The sequence below is a fragment of the Coregonus lavaretus genome (assembly GCF_964263955.1).
Source record: "Coregonus lavaretus genome assembly, contig: HAP1_SCAFFOLD_228, whole genome shotgun sequence".
In the NCBI taxonomy this organism is placed as follows: Eukaryota; Metazoa; Chordata; class Actinopteri; order Salmoniformes; family Salmonidae; genus Coregonus; species Coregonus lavaretus.
This window is the reverse complement of record NW_028164795.1, coordinates 120,455-137,500: the sequence shown is the minus strand read 5'-3', so window position 1 is coordinate 137,500 and position 17,046 is coordinate 120,455.

The window sequence follows — 17,046 nt, the reverse complement described above, 5'->3', positions numbered from 1 at the left end:
CAGGTGTAGAAGCACGGTGGCTAGGAAAAACTCCCTAGAAAGGCAAAACCTAGGAAGAAACCTAGAGAGGAACCAGGCTATGAGGGGTGGCCAGTCCTCTTCTGGCTGTGCCGGGTGGAGATTATAACAGAACCATGCCAAGATGTTCAAAAATGTTCATAAGTGACAAGCATGGTCAAATAATAATCAGGAATAAATCTCAGTTGGCTTTTCATAGCCAATCATTAGAGTTTAAAACAGCAGGTCTGGGACAGGTAGGGGTTCCATAACCGCAGGCAGAACAGTTTAAACTGGAATAGCAGCAAGGCCAGGCGGACTGGGGATAGCACCCCTTCTATAATCACCCCTTCTATTGATCCCTGTGAGTGGTAATCACCCCTCCTATTGATCCCTGTGAGTGGTAATCACCCCTCCTATTGATCCCTGTGAGTGGTAATCACCCCTTCTATTGATCCCTGTGAGTGGTAATCACCCCTTCTATTGATCCCTGTGAGTGGTAATCACCCCTCCTATTGATCCCTGTGAGTGGTAATCACCCCTCCTATTGATCCCTGTGAGTGGTAATCACCCCTCCTATTGATCCCTGTGAGTGGTAATCACCCCTTCTATTGATCCCTGTGAGTGGTAATCACCCCTCCTATTGATCCCTGTGAGTGGTAATCACCCCTCCTATTGATCCCTGTGAGTGGTAATCACCCCTTCTGCCAGTCTGTCTGGCTCATATACCTGGGACCTCCACACCACATGGTTTCTTTAACTCCAGTCCTCAACATCCCCCAACAGTTGTTGTTGTAGCTTCAGACAAGCACACCTGATTCAACTAGTCATCTAGTCATCAACCACTTCACTAGGACAGCACATCTACTGATTCAACTAGCCATCTAGTCATCAACCACTTCACTAGGACAGCACATCTACTGATTCAACTAGTCATCTAGTCATCAACCACTTCACTAGTACAATCAGGTTGTAGAGGTTTATCTGTCTAAAACCTTCATTGGTATTCTTCATTGTTTGTGATAATATTTAATCAACCGAGTGGCGCAGTTGTCTAAGGCACTGCATCGCAGTGTTAGCTGTGCCACTAGAGATCCTGGTTCAAATCCAGGCTCTGTCGTAGCCGGCTGCGACCGGGAAACTCATGGGGCGGCGCACAATTGGCCCAGGGGAGGGAATGGCCGGCAGGGATGTAGCTCAGTTGGTAGAGCATGGCGTTTGCAATGCCAGGGTTGTGGGTTCGATTCCCACGGGGGGCCAGTATGAAAAAAATAAAAAAAATAATGTATGCACTCACTAACTCTAAGTTGCTCTGGATAAGAGCGTCTGCTAAATGATTAAAGTGAAGGATTAATCTACCTATAACTGAAGGCAGCCAGTGTATAAAAACTACATCAGACAGATACAACCTGAAACAAATGAGAGTTTTACTGTAGACCATTAGGCCAGCCAATGTCCAATCCCAAGAGCATGGGGACTCTTAATTTGAAGGGACATTTTACACTATGGTTCTACTGATGCTGCCAAGAGAACAGAGATGAACCAGTGGAGTAGCTGGTGCAAAGCTACGCTAACAAGCATGTTGGGAGAATGAAACCACGGGGGTTAAACGTTCAGGACAGGTAGTGAGTGAAAATGTAAAGTGACCCGTTCAGCCACTGTCTGGATTATTCCATGGAACTTCTTAGACGTTTTTTTTTCTTTGCAATGTTTTTATTTACAATGTTTTTTTTTGGAACAGATTCCAGTTGGAACGTTCCTCACTAAATATACCACCCCCCCCCCCCTAACAACAACAACCCCCCTCAAACAAACACAGAGACAGTCAGCCAATGAAATTACAGGATCAATCATACTAATTAGAAAGGCAGAAGCATGAATGATAAGAAATGGAGGCTCATTGTCACATCTGTGACATATGCTTTAAGATACAAACGTCAAATACAAACGTCGACAATCCTTCCTCCAAAAGGACCCTTCTATGGGATCACATGTCATGAAAATCCCCCAAAAAGCCATGTTCTTCTTTATTTTCCTAGCTTCGTGAGGAATCACCCAAAGAGCAAATTTCACAATGGAAACCTTAGTCCTACCTGAACCTCTCGTTGAGTCTTTGAAAGGAAGTTCAAATCCAAGGACACAGAAAGAATCCAATGGAACACGGTGATGTCATAGAGAATGATAGAGGCCTCTAGTGGCCAAAACCCGTATTATCATGGGCAGAGCCTTTGAGGGCTTCCACCATTTTAATTAATGTAGACAACTGGGTGGGACTTCCATCTTTATTGGCTGGCCACGTCTCCAACCACACCCGTACCTGCAGCCTTACAGGCGTACTGCCTAATAGCCAACTATCATCACAATACATTGTGTTAACACAGGCTTGGCCAACTATCATCACAATACATTGTGTTAACACAGGATTGGCCGACTATCATCACAATACATTGTGTTAACACAGGCTTGGCCGACTATCATCACAATACATTGTGTTAAGACAGGCTTGGCCGACTATCATCACAATACATTGTGTTAACACAGGATTGGCCAACTATCATCACAATACATTGTGTTAACACAGGCTTGGCCAACTATCATCACAATACATTGTGTTAACACGGGATTGGCCAACTATCATCACAAGTACATGTATCAACACATACATTTTCTAGTTTTATCATTTAATCATTTTCAGGGGCAATTTCATTTTGGCTTTATGCTTTCTAGTTAACACGTTACATTCACCATTACACTCTGTTCATTCTGCTTCAGTCACTGCCTATGCACACCACCCGGCTCCTCACTGCAAGCCTGCAGACATCAAGCATCTGTGTCACGTGTTGACGTGTGTTTATGTGTTTAAATGTTTATGTGTTTATATTTATACTGGACAGAGAAGGAACCCTGGGGGCTTTTATAGAATGCTAATGTCTTACACACATACACACACACACACACACACACACACACACACACACACACACACACACACACACACACACACACACACACACACACACACACACACACACACACTCACACACACACACACACTCACACACACACACACACACACACACACACACACACACACACACAACGCTGGAACCTTTGCAATGAGCTGTTAAAGCCATCGTCAGCCATCCTCCTCCTCCTCCTCCTCCTCCTCTTCCTCCTCTTCCTAATATTCTTCCTCCTCCTCCTCCTCCTCCTCCTCCCTTCCTCCTCTTCCTAATGTTCTTCATCTTCCTCCTCCTCCTCCTCCTCCTCTTCTTCCTCTTCTTCCTAATATTCTTCCTCCTTCTCCTCCTCCTCCCCCTCTTCTTCTTCCTCCTCCTCCTCCTCCCCCTCCTCCTCCTCCTCCTCCTCATCCTCCTCCCCCTCCGCCTCCCCCTTTTCTTCTTCCTCCTCCTCCTCCTCCTCCTCCTCTTCCTCCTCCTCCTCCTCCTCCTCCTCCTCCTCCTCCTCCTCCTCCTCCCCCTCTTCCTCCTCTTCCTAATATTCTTCCTCCTCCTCCTCCTCCTCCTCCCCCTCCTCTTCCTCTCTTCCCTGCTAGGGCAGTATGATGTTATGAAACGTTTAGATCTAAATATATACGATGTAGACCATCTGACCTCTTTAGTTGAGCAGCCAGGTCACACCAGATCCACTGCAGTATTAAACGTTTGTCCAGGTCCCCAGGATGCCTTCAATACTGTCCACTAGGGGCAAACGTGAACACCTATTTTCTATCTAGTAGGTTCGCAGTTTGCTACGGTGTTAAGCCGCGAGCTATGGCTTCGAGGATCGCGAGTTCAATCTCAGTGCTAGTTTAAACCTATCCCAAAACCTTAACCCTTACCTTAACCAGTCAGAATTAATGCCTAAATCATTTTTATCTGAGACATTCACTTTGCCTTCCTGAGCCTTCCTACCCAGGTGTCTCAATGAGCTCTCACAGTCTCACTGCAGAATTAGACATTTTTGCACTTTTCTCTAAACTTCAAATTTCGAAGTTGCTCCAAACGTCAAATTTAGAAGTTGCTCCAAACGTCAAATTTAAAAGTTAAGGGTCAAGGTTAAGGGATAAGGTTTAGGGTAGGGTAAAAAAATATTTAAAAAAATAATGAGTGTCTGCAACTGGGATTGAACACGCAATCTTTTGATCCAGAGTCATGGGATTACATAACCTTAGCAAAACCCAAGTCTACTTGGTGGTAATAACGCTCACTGTTGCCCCTAGTGGTCGGTTTCGAAGGCATTTCCTGACTTCCTCATGACATGGACAGACGTCCAGTTTAGAAATCAATCTTGAGCAATCTGGCTGGTCTAAAACAGATATTAGACCCAGGTCAGTCTAGTTTCCCTTAAATCCCAAACTTAACGCGGCAATCAGCAATTGAAACAATTACAAAGCTACTCCACACCCGTTTCGGTAAAAAGCTGAGGGATGGAGCTGGATAAATGTATCCTCTCTCAATGTATAGACAGAGCTATGGATGCAAGGACTGACCATCCACAATATCAACATTATAGTTTTAACCACGTTTTGATGCTCTACAGTGTTGATGTTTATGTTGTTTACAAACATTTGCATAAAATAAGTAATTATTTTGGGTTCTGACGGGGTACCACTGTCACGGTACTGATGTGGATGCGGTGGTGAAGTCAGGCGCAGGACACAGAGGATAAGTCAAAACCACTTTACTGAAATACTTGGAACAAATACAAAATAAATGGCCTCGAAAACACCGGAGGCGAATTAATACGCGAAATGCGTAAAAACACCCACAAACAAAAGTACCGAACCTCGACACCAAACGACAGGCGGACAATAACACACAACTACCAAACATAACACAGGGAAACTTATAGGTGACATAATCATGACAGAATACGAAACAGGTGCACTTAACTAGACATGACAAAACAAACATCGAAAACATCAAATGGTGGCAGCTAGTACTCCGGGGACGACGAACCCCGAAGCCTGCCCGAACAAGGAGGAGGAGCAGCCTCGGCTGAAACCGTGACATTGCCACAGTGGAAGCATGTGACTTGATTTCCCGGTCTCTGATTTTCAGTTGGAGCTCTGTGATCAACTTTTTATTTATTTGAAAGGAACACAGACAAGAACAAATAGCAGCAGGAATGTTTATACAACTAGAGACACAATACTGTTAAAATATATATCAGTATATTATGGAAACTAGTGATTGCAGATAAATACAATTATAATAAACCACATACACAAAATGTGTTGTTTGGCTAGCCCCATGGATCCTAGCAGTGGATAGTTCTAAATTTCATTTCATTTCATTTTCAGTCATTTAGCAGACGCTCTTATCCAGAACGACTTACAGGACCAATTAGGGTTAAGTGCGTTGCTCAAGGGCACATCGACAGATTTTTCACCTAGTCGGCTCTGGGATTAGAACCAGCGACCTTTCGGTTACTGGCACAACGCTCTTACCCACTAACTACCTGCCTGAGCCTCATTAGCAGCTAATTCCATGGACACACTGATTTCCATGTCCTTTGCCAAGGTCAGATGACTTTCAGTCAACAGTCTCTTTTGTGTAGCTTCACTCCGTAGCCCACATACTAGTCTGTCTCTAATGATGTCATTTAGAACAGCATTAAACTCAGTGTTCTGGTAGTTTCTTTAATGCAGCAGCAAACATTGTTACTGATTCTCCCTCTTCCTGATGTCTCCTGTGGAACCTGAACCTTTCAGCATTAACTAGTGGTTCTGGTGAAAAATGTCCTTTAAGTATCTCCACAATATCCCCATACGTCTTATTACCTGTTCTGACTGGCTGAAGCAGGCTGCCTAGTAAATTAAATGTCTTTGGCCCCATTACACTAAAACATGTAGGCACAATGTTGTCCTCATCCATATCATTTACAAGAACAAAATATTCAATCCGTTCTGTATATGAGCTCCACTGCTCAATACTTTCATCAAATTGTCCAATGTTTCCAACAATTCCAATAATTTTTCCTTTCTCAATAAGCTCCTGATTGTCACTCACTTCAATATTGTCCTCAACCAAAGCAATATTTTCCTCAGTCACGTGATCTTCATTCACTTCACTCACTGACGTTTCCTCCTAAGTTCGCTAATTTAGCAGATTTAATTCCAAAGTTCATCTTCACAGTTGAATAAATGTCCTTTCCTTTAATCACTGTATATTCCTCCCTTTTAATCACATTGTTTTCCCGCTCCGACATCCGTCTCCAGTCCTTTTCTGACGTCATGACGATGTTAACTCTCTCTCTTAGCTAGCTCGACTATGCACTTGTGCTAACTTGTGCTAATACACTGTGCTAACATTAGCCTATTCTGTACCACAGAAAATAACAGTTTTAAACAGTTGTAAAAACCCACTTCTTCCAGACAGAATAGTTCCTGTAGATTCAGACTTACTCATCGCCAATCTTTTGTTATGTCTCGTGGGTTTCATAACCACGTCTGTACAACAATTCAATAATGATGAGACAGGAGACAGGAATCAGTTCAACCATTTATCTGGAACGTGATCATCTCAACACATACAAACCCCCATGATGCTCTGCAGCACAACCCCAATACACAACAAATACATAGATAAGTAAATGGACACGAAACAAAACTCATAGAGGAATTTAAATGTTCAGTTGTAGAAAGTAGGGCCATGGGATAGGGTCAGAAAGGTCAGTATGTTTGATAACTGGTTCCAGAGGTGACATAACAAGCATAAGGTCCATTATAACACAGTGAAGTAGAGGTGGGAGCTAAAAGCAGACATGGACAGTGAGACGGTGTGAGGAGGTCAGGGGTGAAACACTAGATCAGGACAGGTAGAAATGGCAGGGCTGGTTGTGTTCAGTGTGTGTGTCCAGTGTATGTATGTGTGTCCAGTGTGTGTGTGTGTGTGTGTGTGTCCAGTGTGTGTTTGTCCAGTGTGTGTGTGTGTCCTGTGTGTGTGTGTGTTCATTGTGTGTGTGTCCAGTATGTGTGTGTGTTCAGTGTCAGTGTGTGTGTGTGTGTTCAGTGTGTGAGTGTGTGTTTCCAGTGTGTGTGTGTCCAGTGTGTGTCTGTCCAGTGTGTGTGTGTGTCCAGTGTGTGTGTGTCCAATGTGTATGGATGTGTGTGTCCAGTGTGTGTATGTGTGTGTGTGAATCCAGTGTGTGTGTATGTGTGTGTGTGTCCAGTGTGTGTGTGTGTGGATGCGTGTCCAGTGTGTGTGTGTGTGTCCAGTGTGTGTGTATGTGTATGTGTGTCCAGTGTGTGTGTGTGGATGCGTGTGTGTGTGTGTGTCAGGTGTGTGTGTGTGTGTGTCTAGTGTGTGTGTCAGGTGTGTGTGTCCAGTGTGTATGTGTGTGTGTGTCCAGTGTGTGTGTGTGTGTCCAGTGTGTGTGTGTGTCCAGTGTGTGTGTCCTGTGTGTGTGTGTGTCAGGTGTGTGTGTCCTGTGTGTATGTGTGTGTGTGTCCAGTGTGAGTGTGTGTGTGTGTGTGTCCAGTGTGTGTGTGTCCAGCGTATGTGTGTGTGTCCAGTGTGTGCGTCCACTGTGTGTTTGTGTGTGTCCAGTGTGTGTGTGTCCAGTGTGTGTGTGTGTGTCCAGTGTGTGTGAGTGTGTGTGTGTGTGTAAGTGTGTATGTGTGTGTGTCCAGTGTGTGTCTGTGTGTGTGTCCAGTGTGTGTGAGTGTGTGTGTCCAGTGTGTGTGTTTGTCCAGTGTGTGTGAGTGTGTGTGTGTGTCCTGTGTGTGTGTGTGTCAGGTGTGTGTGTGTGTCCAGTGTGTGTGTTTGTGTGTGTCCAGTGTGTGTGTGTCCAGTGTGTATGTGTGTGGGTCCAGTGTGAGTGTGTGTGTGTGTCCAGTGTGTGTGAGTGTGTGTGTCCAGTGTGTGTGTGTGTCCAGTGTGTCTGAGTGTGTGTGTGTGTCCTGTGTGTGTGTGTGTCAGGTGTGTGTGTGTCCAGTGTGTGTGTGTGTTTGTGTGTGTCCAGTGTGTGTGTGTCCAGTGTGTATGTGTGTGGGTCCAGTGTGAGTGTGTGTGTGTGTGTGTGTGTCCAGCGTATGTGTGTGTGTCCAGTGTGTGTGTCCAGTGTGTGTGTGTGTGTGTGTGTTTGTGTGTGTGTGTGTGTGTGTGTCCAGTGTGTGTGTGTGTGTGTGTTTGTGTGTGTGTGTGTGTGTGTCCAGTGTGTGTGTGTGTCCTGTGTGTGTGTGTGTCCAGTGTGTGTGAGTGTGTGTGTGTGTGTGTGTCCAGTGTGTGTGTCATGTGTGTGTATGTGTGTGTGTCCAGTGTGTGTGTGTGTGTGTCCTGTGTGTGTTTCCTGTGTGTGTGCGTGTGTGTCCAGTGTGTGTGTGTGTGTTTGTTTGTCCAGTGTGTGTGTGTGTGTCCAGTGTGTGTGTGTCCTCTGTGTGTGTGTGTGTGTCCAGTGTGTGTGTGTCCAGTGTGTGTGTCCAGTGTGTGTGTGTGTTTGTCCAGTGTGTGTGATCAATGTATGTGTGTCCTGTGTGTGTGTGTGTGTGTGTGTGTGTGTCCAGTGTTTGTTTGTCCGGTGTGTGTGTGTGTGTGTGTGTGTACAGTGTGTGTGTATCAAGTGTGTTTGTGTGTCCAGTGTGTGTGTCCAGTGTGTGTGTGTGTCTAGTGTGTGTCTGTGTCCAGTGTGTGTCTGTGTCCAGTGTGTCAGTGTGTGTGTGTGTCCAGTGTTTGTGTGTGTGTGTGTCTAGTGTGTGTGTGTGTGTCCAGTGTGTGTGTGTGTCCATTGTGTCAGTGTGTGTCCAGTGTGTCAGTGTCTGTGTGTGTGTACAGTGTCCAGTGTGTATTTAACATAGGGACACCGAGTCCCAAACCCTAAACCCTGGATAGAGGGGCCCAGTGAATGTGGAGTGGAATGTGTTCAGGTGGGTCAGTGTGTCAGAGGAGACTCTGTAGAAGGACAGAGTGCCGGCTGGCCAGTCCAGATACACTCCTACTCTGTGGGAGCTGGAGGAGGGGACATCTATGGTAGTGGACTTCTTATTGTGCCAGGCAGAGTAACTGTTGTCATAGCAGATCAGACTCCAGGACTTGTCATTGTGTCCAAGCCAACAGTCACTACCCCATCCTCTCCTGCTGATTCCTTTATATGCCACTCCTATACCAGCCCTGATCCCACTCCACTCTACCTCCCAGTAACAGCGCCCAGTCAGACCCTCTCTACACAGCACCTGTCTATAGACCTCATATCTCTCTGGGTGATCAGGATACGGCTGCTCCTCTCTCCTACCTGTCACCTTTCTGTTCTCCTCAGACAGAGAGAGGAGTCTGTTTACTGTGTTTGGGTCCAGTGTGAGATCACAGACATCTGATGGATGAAACCAGACACAATATTAGAAATCATCATCATTCACATTAGAATGTTAACTCACTTTTCACTAATTCATTTAATGTAGATGTTTCTAGGTATCAAAAGGAGAAGTTAAGGTAACTTGAGATTTGTTGAATGATCATATGTTATACTGTATGGTAATATAAAACACACTTATTCCCATTAATTACACACACACACACATGCACAGACAAACTGAACACACACACACATCCTGAACACACACACACACACACACACACACACACACACACACACACATACACACACACACACTGGACACACACACACATCCTGAACACATACACACACACACACACACACACACACACACACACACACACACACACACACACACACACACACACACACACACACACACACACACACACACACACACACACAACCTGAACAAACACACAAACATACACACACATCCTGAACACACACACATACACACACACACATCCTGAACACACACACACACATACACACTGGATACACACACACACACACACACACACACATTTCTAATGTAACAGGAACACGCCACACACATATACAGACACACACATTGTCAAAGCAACACTTTGTAAACTTTGGTGTCCCTGATTTGTGCTTCTCTAGAACCACAGCTGATATTTAATATGACCAAGTAAGTAATGATGGTGGTCTTTGACTTTGACTTCACTTGAATTAAGACTTATTCTTAGTCATATTTTTCACAGCAGTCAACACTCACATTTTCTAAGTCCAGGTTTCATTGTGATCTCTACACCGTGTTCCACACTGTAGCGGTAAGCAGAAGAACAGACAGTCATTGAGGGATACACCTGAATTCACACACACACACACACACACACACACACACACACACACACACACACACACACACACACACACACACACACACACACACACACACACACACACACACACACACACATTCAGCATATAACTTTGTACAAGCGGTGGTAAGAATTTTTGTCTGTGTGTGTGTCCAGTGTGTCTGTGTTTGTGTGCAGTGGGTGTTTCCTGTGTGTGTGTGTGTGTCTGTGTGTGTTTGTCCAGTGTGTGTGTGTGTGTGTGTCCAGTTTGTGTGTGTCCAGTGTGTGTGTGTGAGTGTGTGTGTGTGTGTGTCCAGTTTGTGTGTGTATGTCCTCTTTGTGTGTGTGTCCAGTGTGTGTGTGTGCCCAGTTTCCAGTGTGTGGGTCCAGTTTGTGTCCAGTGTGTGTGTCCAGTTTGTGTGTGTGTCCAGTGTGTGTGTGTGTGTCCAGTGTCCAGTGTGTGTGTCCAGTTTGTGTCCAGTGTGTGTGTGTTCAGTTTGTGTGTTTGTCAAGTGAATGTGTGTGTCCAGTGTGTGTGTGTGTCCAATCTGTGTGTGTGTCCAGTGTGTGCGTGTGTGTATGTGTGTGTGAGTGTCCAGTGTGTGTGTGTGTGTCCAGTGTGTGTGTATGTGTGTGTGTGTCCAGTGTGTTTGTGTGTGTGTCCAGTGTATGTGTGTGTGTGTGTGTGTCCAGTGTGTGTGTGTGTGTGGTCCTGTGTGTGTGTGTCCAGTGTGTGTGTGTGTGTCCAGTGTGTGTCCAGTGTGTGTCCAGTGTGTGTCCAGTGTGTGTGTTCAGTGTGTTTGTGTGTGTGTCCAGTGTGTGTGTGTGTGTCCAGTGTGTGTGAGTGTGTGTGTGTGTGTGTGTCCAGTGTGTTTGTGTGTGTGTGTCCAGTGTGTGTGTCCAGTGTGTGTGTGTGTGTGTCCAGGGTGTTCAATGTGTGTGTGTGTGTGTCCAGTATGTGTGTGTGTCCAATGTGTGTACTGATACACGTGCACACACACACACACACACACACACACACACACACACACACACACACAGGACACACACACACACTCACACACACACAAACTGGACACACACACAAACTGGACACACACACACACACACTCTGGACACACACACTGGACACACACACACACACACTCTGGACACACACACTGGACACACACACACACTCTGGACACACACACACGAACTGGACACACCACACACACACACACACACACATGCACACACACTGGACCCCCAAACACACACTGGACACACACACACACACACACACACACACTCACACACACACACACACACACACACACACACACACACACACACACACACACACACACACACACACACACACACACACACACACACACAGGACACACATACACACACACACACACACACACAACACAACACAAAACACAGTCTTTATATAACTTAGTCCAAGTGGTGGTCAGAATGTTTGTCTTAACTAGCCTGATAACTCCAACATGTCTGATATGAACATTGACATAAACCCTCTACATACTTGAGTTTCTCCAGTCTGCAGTGTGGATCATCCAGTCCAGCAGAGAGCAGTCTGACTCCTGAGTCTCCTGGGTGATTGTAGCTCAGGTCCAGCTCTCTCAGGTGTGAGGGGTTTGACTTCAGAGCTGAGACCAGAGAAGCACAGCCTTCCTCTGTGACTAGACAGCCTGACAGCCTGCAAAGAGTCAAATCATATTAAAACCACACTGCTATTCTTTGGTGGTGAAAATAGTGGCAGTATATTTTTTCTTCATTTTCAGATATATCAGTGTCCTGAAACCTGCCATATCTATTCATAAATGAATGTTTCATTATTAGAAATGACAAATTATCAAAGTATTACTTGTAGATAGAAAAATGCATATGACAAATATTTGAGTAGACTGACCAGAGCAGTTTAAAAAGCAGTATCAGTCAAAAGACAGACAGTGAGGTATCAGATTTAGATTGTATTGAGTATACAGTCCACACCATATCTATTTTGACAGTGAAGCTAACATTTTAAATGTGGCTCTATACTCCAGCATTTTGGATTTGAGATCAAATGTTTCATATGAGGTGACAGTATATAATGTCACCTTTTATTTGAGGGTATTTTCATACATATCTGTTTCACCATTTAGAATAATAAAAGCCCTTTATGTATCTAGTCCCCCTATTTGAAGAAGTCATAAGTATTCGGACCAATTCACTTATAGTGTATTAAAGTAGTCAAAAGTTTAGTATTTGGTCCCATATTCTTTGAATGCAATGACTAAATCAAGCCTGTGACTGCCATGATTGAGAAAGATCATGAATGAATCTTGAATAATAATGAGTGAGAAAGTTACAGAGGCTACAACAAAACATGCTAACCTCTCACCATTACCAATAACAGATGGGGTATTCCTTGTTCCTCTGTAACTTTCTCATTCATCCTTATTCACGATTCATTCATGATTATTCATAATCACGGTAGCATCCACATGAATGTAGAAGTGTTCAGAAACATCTTCTATTCTTACTTACAATACAAGTGAAGTGACTCCAAAATGACAGGACATTATTCACCATTCAGTTTCTATTGGGAAAAACATCATCCAAAACACAACCAAGACAAACTGCAAATGCATTCAACAAGATTGTAGAATCACAAGCTTGATGTAATCACTGCAGGCAAGGAATATGGGACCAAATACTAAACTTATGACTACTTTAATACAATATAAGTGAATTTGTCCAAATTATTACGACTTCTTCAAATGGGAGAACTAGATACATAAAGTACTTTCATTTCTAAAAAGTAACACAGATATGTATGAAAAACCTCAAATAAAAGGTGACATTCTGTACTGTTGCCTAATATGAAACATTATATCTCAAATCCAAAATGCTGGAGCATAGCACCAAATGTAAAGCTGTAAGCTTCACTGTCCAAACACATATGGTGTGGATTATGTGTTCCTGGTAAACACATGTGGATCTGGTGAACAGTTATCACTTGTTGACCAACTACAGGAATACTGACCTCAGAGTCTCCAGTTTACAGTGGGGATTCCCCAGTCCAGCAGAGAGCAGCTTCACTCCTGAATCCTTCAGGTCATTGTTACTCAGATCCAGCTCTCTCAGGTGTGAGGGGTTTGACTTCAGAGCTGAGACCAGAGAAGCACAGCCTTCCTCTGTGACTAGACAGCCTGACAGCCTGCAAAGAGTCAAATCATATTAAAACCACACTGCTATTCTTTGGTGGTCAAAATAGTGGCAGTATATATTTTTCAACATATTCAGATATATCAGAGTCCTGAAACCTGCCATATCTATTCATAAATGAATGTTTCATTATTCGAAATGACAAATTATCAAAGTATTGCTTGTAGATAGAAAAATTCTAATTACAAATATTTGAGTAGACTGACCAGAGCAATTTAAAAAGCAGTATCAGTCAAAAGACAGACAGTGAGGTATCAGATTTAGATTGTATTGAGTATACAGTCCACACCATATCTATTTTGACAGTGAAACTGACATTTTAAATGTGACTCTATACTCCAGCATTTTGGATTTGAGATCAAATGTTTCATATGACGTGACAGTATATAATGTCACCTTTTATTTGAGGGTATTTTAATACATATCTGTTTCACCGTTTAGAAATGAAAGCACTTCATGTATCTAGTCCCCCATTTGAAGAAGTCATAAGTATTCTGACCAATTCACTTATAGTATATTAAAGTAGTCAAAAGTTTCGTAGTTGGTTCCAAACTCGTTGGTTGCATTTGCAGTTTGTTTTGGTTGTGTTTTGGGTTATGTTTTGTCCAATAGTAACTGAATGGTGGATGATGACTGGAGTAATTTTCTGTCTAAGTGAGTAGATAACATGTTTCTAAACACTACTAAATTAATCCTGATAATGCCATGATTAATAAAAATCATGAATAAATCATGAACAATTATGAATGAGAAAGTTACAGAGGCTACAACAAAACATGCTAACCTCTCACCATTACCAATAACAGAGGGGGTATGATCCTTCCGCCTCTGTAACTTTCTCATTCATTAAATTCACCATTTATTAATGATTATTTATAATCATAGTAGCATCCACATGAATGTAGAAGGGTTCAGAAACATCTTCTATTCTTACTTACAATACAAGTGAAGTGACTCCAAAATGACAGGACATTATTCACCATTCAGTTTCTATTAAGATAAATATAATCTAAAACACAACCAAGACAAACTGCAAATGTATTCAACAAGTTTGTAGAATCACAAGCTTGATGTAATCACTGCAGGCAAAGAATATTGGACCAAACACTAAACTTTGGACTAAATTAATTTGTCCAAATAATAAAATACTTTTTCAAATGGGAGAACTAGATACATTAAGTGCTTTCATTTCTAAACGGTAAAATATATATGAATACCTTTAAATAAAAGGTGACATTCTGTTCTGTCGCCTAATATGAAACATTCCATCTCAAATCCAAAAGGCTGGAGCATAGCACCAAACGTAACACTGTAAGCTTCACTGTCCAAACACATATGGTGTGGACTATGTGTGCCTGGTAAACACATGTGTATCTGGTGAACAGTTATCACTTGTTGACCAACTACAGGAATACTGACCTCATAGTCTCCAGTTTACAGTGGGGATTCCCCAGTCCAGCAGAGAGCAGCTTCACTCCTGAATCCTTCAGGTCATTGTTACTCAGATCCAGCTCTCTCAGGTGTGAGGGGTTTGACTTCAGAGCTGAGACCAGAGAAGCACAGCCTTCCTCTGTGACTAGACAGCCTGACAGCCTGCAAAGAGTAAAAACATATTAAAACCACACTGCTATTCTTTGGTGGTCAAAATGGTGGCAGTATATTTTTTCAACATATTCAGATATATCAGTGTCCTGAAACCTGCCATATCTATTAATAAATTAATGTATCATTATTAGAAATTATCAGATTATTGCTTCTAGATAGAAACATGTACAGTGAGGGAAAAAGGTATTTGATCCCCTGCTGATTTTGTACGTTTGCCCACTGACAAAGAAATGATCAGTCTATAATTTTAATGGTAGGTTTATTTGAACAGTGAGAGACAGAATAACAACAACAAAATCCAGAAAAACGCAGGTGAAAAATGTTATAAATCGATTTGCATTTTAATGAGGGAAATAAGTATTTGACCCCCTCTCAACCAGAAAGATTTCTGGCTCCCAGGTGTCTTTTATACAGGTAACGAGCTGAGATTAGGAGCACACTCTTAAAGGGAGTGCTCCTAATATCAGTTTGTTACCTGTATAAAAGACACCTGTCCACAGAAGCAATCAATCAATCAGATTCCAAACTCTCCACCATGGCCAAGACCAAAGAGCTCTCCAAGGATGTCAGGGACAAGATTGTAGACCTACACAGGGCTGGAATGGGTACAAGACCATCGCCAAACAATTGGTGAGAAGGTGACAACAGTTGGTGCGATTATTCGCAAATGGAAGAAACACAAAAGAACTGTCAATCTCCCTCGGCCTGGGGCTCCATGCAAGATATCACCTCGTGGAGTTGCAATGATTATGAGAACAGTGAGGAATCAGCCCAGAACTACACGGGAGGATCTTGTCAAGGATCTCAAGGCAGCTGGGACTTTAATCACCAAGAAAACAATTGGTAACACACTATGCCAGGGTTCTTCAATTCCGGTCCTGGAGGGCCGAAACACCTCTGTTTTTCATCCTCTCCTTCTAATCAGGGGCTAATTCAGACCTGGGACACCAGGTGAGTGCAATTAACTACCAGGTAGAAATAAAAAACAGAAGTGTTTCGGCCCTCCAGGACCAGAATTGAAGAACCATGCACTATGCAGTGAAAGGACTGAAATCCTGCAGCGCCCGCAAGGTCCCCCTGCTCAAGAAAGCACTTATAAAGGCCCGTCTGAAGTTTGCCAATGAACATCTGAATGATTCAGAGGAGAAATGGGTGAAAGTATTGTGGTCAGATGAGACCAAAAACTAGGTCTTTGGCATCAACTTAACTCGCCGTGTTTGAAGGAGGAGGAATGCTGCCTATGACCCCAAGAACACCATCCCCACCGTCAAACATGGAGGTGGAAACATTATGCTTTGGGGGTGTTTTTCTGCTAAGTGGACAGGACAACTTCACCGCATCAAAGGGACGATGGACGGGGCCATGTACCGTCAAATCTTGGATGAGAACCTCCTTCCCTCAGTCAGGGCATTGAAAATGGGTCCTGGATGGGTATTCCAGCATGACAATGACCCAAAACACACGGCCAAGGCAACAAAGGAGTGGCTCAAGAAGAAGCACATTAAGGTCCTGGAGTGGCCTAGCCAGTCTCCAGACCTTAATCTCATAGAAAATCTGTGGAGGGAGCTGAAGATTCGAGTTGCCAAACGTCAGCCTAAAAACCTTAATGACTTGGAGAAGATCTGCAAAGAGGAGTGGGACAAAATCCCTCCTGAGATGTGTGCAAACCTGGTGGCCAACTACAAGAAACGTCTGACCTCTGATTGCCAACAAGGGTTTTGCCACCAAGTACTAAGTCATGTTTTGCAGAGGGGTCAAATACTTATTTCCCTCATTAAAATGCAAATCAATTTATAACATTTTCTGGATTTCTTTACTATTATTCTGTCTCTCACTGTTCAAATAATCCTATCATTAAAATTATGGACTGATCATGTCTTTGTCAGTGGGCAAACGTCCAAAATCAGCAGGTGATCAAATACTTTTTTCCCTCACTGTATAGTACAAATATTTGAGTAGACTGACCAGAGCAGTTTAAAAAGCAGTATCAGTCAAAAGACAGACGGTGAGGTATCAGATTTAGATTATATGAGTATACAGTCCACACCATATCTATTTT